The following is an 8,699-nucleotide window of genomic DNA, read 5'->3' on the forward strand; positions in this document are numbered from 1 at the left end:
CCCGATTAAACTATCTTAAAGTTTCCTCTTCCCGTTTTAAGCTAATATATACTGTATTTGTATATAACATAATATATAATATATACTATAATAATACGGTATATCCTCGAAAGTGGGGTGGATGACCCTGTATTATGGTGTCTGTGAGGACAGCAACAGTTGGTTGAGTCAAAGCCAGCAGCGCTTCCAATTCTTCCATCTTCGTGGTCAGGCCACAAAAGTTGAAGTGTCTAGCCCAGTAAGTGTCTCTGTCATCATTGAAGTAAAGGTTTCTATGAGAAAACTCATCTGTCCTACCAGTACTAACATAAGCTGCTGTGACTAGTCAACTTGGGTTCCCATAGATGGTGGTGGAGGCAGGCCAGTAGGTGGTGGGATCTGTCCATCGGAAGGTAAGGGAGGGTATTGGGCGTAGCTAGTAGACGGTGGTGGCTGTATCCCGAGTGCGCTGATATCGGTTACATGTCCGTTGTTATAGAGCGATGCGAATGTTGTTTCCGCTCTTATCTTATGCTCTAATTTAGCTGCAGCCCACTTTTCTTTTCTAGATTTGTTCTATAAGTGCATCCCATGCTAAACGATGCAACATGATCACCATTGCAGTTAGTGCACTTTGGTTCGCCTTCCCGCGAACATTGGGAGATATGATGAAAGCCACTACAGCGGACGCATCTTATTGCATTATAGCAATAATTTTTAGTATACCCATATTGTTGGCATTTATAACATTGGGGTGGAACAGTGTCTTTCCGTTGTATATAATTGGCAACCGTGAAAAGACAGCGGTTGGCGTGTCGAACCTTGGTTTGGAGATCTTTCATAGTGACACCGGTGGGCACCGTTATCACTATAGGAGTGAGGTCTGTTTTTGTGCCGTTGGGGGCAGTTTTCTGAAGTCGTTCGACGTCTGTGGGCTGTAATTGTGCGAAAACTGTCTTAACGTCATTTATTGGGAGGTTTATGTCTAAATTTTTAATTACGAATTTATTTTGGGGCGCTCTGTAGGTCCTTGGAGCAAATGAATGGAACCCAATATTACAATTTTTCCACCCTTGTTCAACGGTGGGTCTATCTTTTTCATTATCTAAATATATGTGAGTCTCCGTCCTAGTCTGTCGTAGATAATAGTCTGTCACTAACACTTTACTTAAAAAATGCTTTACCTGAGGAATGGTGCGGTTATCTATCCTCATTATGATCGGCGAAAGTTTCTTATTTGATGTGGGTTCCTGCGTAGGTTTCTGATGTTAATTGTCTCAGTGGCCAGTAGTCTTTAGAGATGGCTACCTGTGGTGCTGCTTCTTCTTCTTGTAGTTCATTTTGAGCTGCTATGGAAGACTTCTTCGGAACTGGAATCTTTGTCTGCGCCTTTTTCTTCTGATGCTTCACGCGAGGAACCTCGTCGGGTAGTGGTGCCTCAAGCTCGTTCTGCAAGTTAACGAACGCAATAGTATTTAACAGCTATTATTATAAACAGACTATCATTATAAACTATATAGTATAAACTAGAGACATCTGGTACATTTCGACAGACACTGACCATAGAGAAAGTGACCTTTCCTTCGTATTCTATATCAATGTAAAAAAGCAAGGTTTGACACTTAGGCAGGTACAAGCTGTCATCTCACAATGGACTTGCATCAGTCTAACTATTTTATGTTTAGCACATGTAAGTCAGTTCTCACGAGTCCTTAGTTCATGGTCACTAACCGCCAATTTCTGAGAAGTCTGGCCACCCTGTTGCTAGTCACGCCTTTTTCCCCCTCCCAGATATTTATTTCTAATTTCATAGGCTCTCTAGGCTCCGCCTAATTTCCTAAATTATCTGATTGGTCCAAACCCCTTCTCCTATTTTCACTATTCTTCCTACCCCCTCTTCTCAAGTGTACATTTATATTTCCTAGCACTAGATAGCTAAGTTAGAGAAGAGAGACACTCTGTAACAGTGAAAGTAACATGTAGTTCTTGTAAATATGTTAGAATAAACTCATTTTAGTCTTCACTGATTTTATGTTATATAATTTGCATTATTGGCAATTAACGAACAATGCTTAAAAGTGTCTCTGCACTAATGAGTTGAATCCCTAAAATAGTCCTAAGTAGTTTTATAGTCACTGCACTTCCACTTAATAGCCTTTGAAGGGGCTTTCCACTTACATGTTTGCTTTTACATTTTCAAGTGGCAGTAGTTACATATATCAAGTAATTCGATTACTCAAATACGTTTACAGACTCTGGAATACTGAAAATATTATAGATCATAATCTAGTAACTTTTTTTAGATAAGATCGATGCCCCTTCGCAATCCATATATCGTTCGGTTCTGTTTTAACAGGTATAGAACGTGTTCAAGTTGCTTGTCTAGTCAGCAGAAATATTTTTATATAAATTAATTAAACTATCACTAGGTTAACTTAATTCTACTAATCCATTAATTAATATAATTATATATCACTGAAATATGAGTCCTTCGATGGATGAAAAATATGTCTTTACCTTTTTGGTTGAAAAATAAAACTTAACTTACACAAATAGAATAACCTCTTTGGTTTATAACTAAAATTTAACTTATTCGCATAAAAATAACCTCGTTGGAAGAAAGTATTACCTCTTTGGTTGAAAAATAAAACTGAACTTATTCAAATAGAAGAACCTCTTTGGTTTAAACATAAAACTTGACTTATTCAAACACACTAACCTCGTTGGAAGAAATTATAACTTCTTTGGTTTACAAATAAAATTAACTTATGCAAAAATCATAACCTCGTTGGAAAAAAATATAACATCTCTGGTTGAAAAATAAAACTTAACTTATACCAATAGAATGACCTCGTTGTAAAAAAATATATATAACCTCTTTGGTTGAAAAATAAAATTTAACTTATTCAAACACAATATCCTCTTTGGAAGAAATTATAAGCTCTTTGGTTAACAAATAAAACTTTACTTATTCAAATATAATAACCTCGTTGGAAGAAAATATACGAGAATCTCTTTGGATCGATAATAAATATCAAATAGCTATATACAATAAATGTGTGAAGGTCACGACATGAAGCGTGCATGTTGAAACCTGCTGCGATCCTGTTAGAACTTGTCCGACTATTCCACACTTACACATTATGAAATGAGTTGGGGAGACCCAATAGCCAATCAAAATACAGGATTCTCTTGGAAGTTGCCTGCTGTTCCTCCCATCTACGCTCATTCTAGCTCCAGACTTCAGTGCGTACACATTATTCTGTTGCTACTCTCTACTTTACTGTGGATTTTGTGTTTTTTGTTTGTCTCCCGTTATATAGTGTCTTCAATCTGGTATTTTTATATTTCTCAGAGTGCCTTAGTTTAGTTGTTTTTTTTATATTTACATTATTAATATATTTAAAAATCATTTTGTTTCCGTTTTTTTTTTCTTTTTGTTAATAGTTCAAGTGTTTAGTTTATTCTCAGTTATTCTCGTTTATGTAAATTTGTTCTGTCCTAGGTGTACGGAGGGCTATCTGCAGGACTAGAGTTGAGACTGAAGAGACTCATGAATTGTTTTGTTAGATTTATCTTTGGGTTCCCTAGGCACTCTCAAGTCTCCCCCTGGTATTCCGAGTTGAAGTGGCTCTATCCAACTTCCCGAAGGCAATACCTCCTTGGTGTTTTTCTATTCCAAGTTCTTAACATCAAAAAACCTACCTATATCATAGATCTCCTCACTCTTCGTTCATCCATCCACTCATTAAACACCAGATCCCATCCGAATGATTTATATATGCCCTCCTATAGAACCTCCTTCTTTAGCAAATCCTTCGTCATACATCAACCTCCCTCTGGAATTCTCTTCCCATTTCCATTCGCCAGTCCTCATCCATTCTCTCCTTTAAACAACACCCATTCCTTCATTTATTGAATAACCAAACCTCCACATCTTTGTAATCAAATAAATAGGCAGTTATTGATTAACATTATAAACATTAGTAAAGCCAATATACCAATGTAATTTCATTCTACTATCTGAAAATTTGTTAACGTCGCCAGATAAAAATCTCACTATATGAACCTTGTAATTATTCTTATGGGACATATGTCCCAGAATAAAGTTATTTTTTCATTTCATTAGTATTAGTTTTTTTGTTTTGTTTTTTCAATTGGTGACGTTATATTTGTTTTCAATAAACAAGATTTTTTTTGTTTAAAATTTGCTTTCGTTAAACTAGTGAACCTTTTATTTTTTTATATCTAGGAATATTTTCATTTTTCATCCAAAGAGGTTATACTTGTATTCAATAAATAAGGTTATTGTTGTTTAATTAATTTTTTTTCTTCGTTCAATCAGAGAAGGGAGAGAGAGAAATGCTTTATTCGTTCATGCTGCCCAAATACATCGGGTGCTACATTATTACACAGCATACTTATCAATCCGTGATCGGAGATATATAGATTAAATATTTTTACATGGTATAATAAAATAGAAAGAAGACATTTTTTTTTTCTTCCCCACAGTTTTCTTTTACAATTACAAATTTCAGTATACACACAAAATACAAAGATTTCATTTTATTCTTTTTTTTTCTTTCTCCTTCTTATCCATTCCATTTCACAATTTTTATTTCATTTGATCAACAAATTCACTCTCCCGAATTCCCCCTCTCAGATTCTCCCCAGTGACCCGCTAAACAAATTCACTATTAGACGGCAGTGTGAGATCAAACCAGAGAAATACTAGTCACAGCAGTAGATCAGTATACACTAAAACAAACAAATAAATACATTTAACTAATACATAGATTGAAAGGAAAATGTAATAAAAAGTTGGTTAAAAGAAATAATAGATTGGATACATAAGTAAAAAAAAACAATAAATGAATAAAAATAATAATAATACTAAAAATAAAATAATTTAATGAATAAATAAGTTAAAACACACAAATCGACAGGTCCACCTACTAAAATAAATAAATAAAACAATGAATAAACAAGAGCTAATTCCCATGCAGGTGATGATGTATGATCCCTAGGGAATCAAAATAATATTTTCTGCCAACATCGCAATATCCCCAATCGCAACATCTAGTCCTTCTAAGAAGCTCCTTGTTCTATCTGGTATTGTTCCGCGAGATCCAAACCAGAGGCCTCTCACGGTGAACTCTCTCTTTTCGAAGGTCTCGCGGAATTTTTCCTTAAGGAAAGGGATGCATTTTTCATATATTTCCTTTTTTCGCCTTTCCACTCCACCTTTCTGTTCGAGATCATTACTCTCTCAAATCTTACCGTCGGATCCAAGACCAGAGCCGTGCCTCCGACTTTTGTAAATGCGACAATATCGGCTATCCTTCGGTGTCAACGCAATAAACCTCCTCGAAGCAGGTGAAGTCTTTTCTTTCAAGGAACTTCATCAATTCTTCTTTGACCCTATGGTGCAGGCGTGTTATAAAAAGGGATTCGTTGGGGCATTCTCCTAGCACATGCGCATTTGCGACAGAGGGACCCATCTTCTCCTTACTGTCCACTGACCCCTGGGATTCCACGTAGGGGTGAGTAGTTGATATTCAGTTTCAGGGCGTTCGCCCATTCTGACCCCGAGAGTATCTGCTTCTCATATACATATTATCTATTTGCTTTCGGGGTCTCTTTGAAATGGCGAACACCAATACCCTGCCACCTGCAATTGGCCCATTCTTCGAAAGCATTCTCACGCAACGACTGTCGTAGAGCTCTCACACTTTGGTTGCCCTTTATCCACCCCCAGTCTATCGGCACATGCCGCGATTTCGGCCTCGTAATTGAATGTAGACTGGAATAGAGCATCCGGAACATTCGACAGTCGCTGGGCAATGTACCAATGCTGCAGTAGAGCTTCCCATTGACAGCGAATCAGACCCAGTCCTCGATAGCTCCTTGGTGCATACAGCATCACCGACGAGGTGTTAACGGGAAGCCCGATGATGGCCTTCATACTCTTGCGGATATTGGTATCAATGCCCTCCAATATCGCAGGACGTATATAAGGGGAGCAGTCTGGAGAGAGTAAACAAGTATTGATTGACAACATTGGTTGATTTTATCTACAGGCTTGAGTACGCACGAGCTCACCAATTATCGAGGTTATTTGTTAGATTTGTCACCACCTCTTCTCCAAATGCTAGCTCTCCTGAGAATGTACATCCAAGATATTTGATGGTGTCCTCGGCTTTTGGCGTTTGGATAACCTCCGTATTCTCAAGGGAGAGGCTTGTTGACCGTAGCTCTCCTTTGTCTATTATAATACCCACACATTTCTTTGCATTTATTGCCAGACAAATCTCCGCGAGCAGCCTCTGGACACTATTTATTATTCTTTCCGCAGAACCCCTGTCGCGCGCCGTCACTGCCTGATTGTCCGTGAACCCTGTGAGGACCACACTCTCTTGGTCACTTTTCAGGTCGTATCCAAACTTATTAGCAAACTCCTGATCACAGAGCTCGTGTTACAAATGATCAATGGTTAGATTGAACAGCGAAGGCGACAAGGGCCCGCCCTGAGGCACTCCCCGCAAGACATTGATCTGGCTAGTCGTATGGGTTCCTATGTTGATCTTTATTTTATTTGTGGTTTGGAGAGCCACGATCACATTTGTGAGGTCGAATGACACACCTCTTGCCTCCAGCGAGTTCACAATGTGGTCATGACCAACGTTGTCAAAAGCACAAATCACGTCCAGAAAAACCACCGCGCAATCTTTTTTCCTATTTCGGGCATCTATTATGATCGCGTCGATCACCTTCAGTATGAATATATTTATCTCTGCAATATACTTAATGATGTGTGTTACATCGAAGTATTTTTTAGTGCGGACCAACACACCATCCGGCCCAGGCGATGGGTCAAACGATGTCGACTTGATAGCCCTCTTCACCACCCGACTATCTATGGACATCAAATTTGACATCGGGGCGCATTTCTCATAATCCCCACGTTTGCGGAGATTCTCTTTTTCAAAGAGGCTTCTGAAATGTCTCTCTATGTCGGCTATCTTTAATGGGCATTGCTTGGGGGCGTTGGCGTTCATAATGCTCTGTACCACTTTTTTCCTTCTATTATAGTAATTATATTGAGCTAATTCATAGTGGTACTGCTCCTGCCGACGGTCCCTATCTGCCTTATTAGCTCTCTGCGGATTCGACACCTTCCCCGCACCCTTGTCAGCCATTTCGGTTTTAATTTTTTTTCCTCATTTTATAGAATTTGATGGCAGAGTAATGCGGGCCCGGCAGTTTGGGGTTAATATTTTAAAGGAAATGCAAGAAATCGCCTAATGCCTTGTCGAAATCCGCAGAGTTAAAATTTTTAACTTTCATTGTTTACATCAGGACCTGCTAGTGCTATACTGCAGGTGTCCCGAGTGTAATTTTAGATTATGATAAATGTGTGGAAAAGGGGGCTGAAGCTTGTGAGACTTTTCTGGCTCATTAGCATGCATATATTTTCCCTTTATTTCATGAGTGTTAATCCCTGGAGGTGCAATAATGGTTAATGTGTTAGTCCAGAAATCTTTATCTATAGTAATATAATAAAGGAACATACCTCTTCTAGGTGTGCTGTGTGGCGAAATGATGAAAACCATGTGTATTCGCCTGATGTCTGAAAAGACGTCTTTCCTCTTCAGAGGCTGGCCAGCGTGTCCTGGACTCTGGCGTGATGGTAGGAGTAGACCAGGTCCTAGCTTGCATGGTGCATAGGCTGGGGCGGCATTGCAGTCGCGGCGTCTACGGCGTCTTCCGGTGTCCGGGAAAAGGGGGGTTCCGAAAATGAGACCCCCGACCCCGACTTTATATAAATCAAAAAGTAACCGAAAAATTCGGATTACTTAAATCCGACAATCATAATATTCTGAAAGACAGCCGACCATTTACTTATTTCTATTTTAATATGATCCATCTCCCTCTCTCCGACCTGATTATCTCTTACAATGTTTAGTAAGCTCCTTAATATTTTGTTGTTTGCCTCCCTGGGATGCCTTTTCGCTATATGGGTTCCAAGATCTCTATCACCCTTAAAAGTCAGCCCACAGACTGGACAAACTTTATCAATTGTCTGTGGAGGAGGAGCTTCTTTGTCCTGTTATTTTTCCGTCTCCTGATTAGTTACCTGTAGGTAAACTTGGGAAGACGTCACCAATTGACAACGTCTTGCCCAATACTACCCCTTTCTCATCCTGCCACTCGACCTTAACGCACTTTTTTCCGCCATCCCTTCTAGCGGCATCCACAGACATCACGGAGACAACCACTGATTCCTGAACAGGGCCTACCGCTCTTGGAACCCAAACTGTATGGGTTCCAAGAGCGGTAGGTCCTAGTTCGATTCTCTTGGGCCTCTGTTGGTCTGAACTCATATTTCCTATATTCATCAATAACTTACCAACAGATGCCGAAACCTGTTCACCTGCATGTAGGATTCATTAGGAATCAATATAAAAAATATACATATAATAGGTTTATAAATATAATTGCAATAAGTAGAATTCTAAAATAACGATTAGTTCAAAAAATGTATAAATATGATGAATATAACTTTTAAATTGTTTAAAAATTAAATAAATAAATATATGTGCATGTAAATATAAAAATATTGTTCATATGATAAAAAGATCATGCAAGTTAAAAATATATAAATAGGTTAAAAAATATATTAGTCTCTAGGTTAAAATATATATACAGACATTTAAGAT

At 38.4% G+C, this 8,699-nt stretch overlaps 1 long non-coding RNA gene across 1 annotated transcript in view; it reads right to left on the reverse strand.

Moving 5' to 3' along the window:
- The window catches only part of LOC136796591 (uncharacterized), a 30,432-nt gene extending 21,877 nt beyond the window's left edge, over positions 1-8,555 (reverse strand). Inside the window, exons 1-2 of the long non-coding RNA XR_010844336.1 lie at positions 4,527-8,555; positions 1,164-1,428 (exon numbers count right to left, since the gene is read on the reverse strand). This is a non-coding gene — a long non-coding RNA (uncharacterized lncRNA). The remainder of the gene's footprint in view (positions 1-1,163; positions 1,429-4,526) is intronic.
- Between the last annotated feature and the right edge of the window lie 144 nt (positions 8,556-8,699).

This window comes from Halyomorpha halys, unplaced genomic scaffold (assembly GCF_000696795.3).
Source record: "Halyomorpha halys isolate HHAL.00 unplaced genomic scaffold, Hhal_1.1 Scaffold2879.1, whole genome shotgun sequence".
Taxonomy (NCBI): domain Eukaryota; kingdom Metazoa; phylum Arthropoda; class Insecta; order Hemiptera; family Pentatomidae; genus Halyomorpha; species Halyomorpha halys.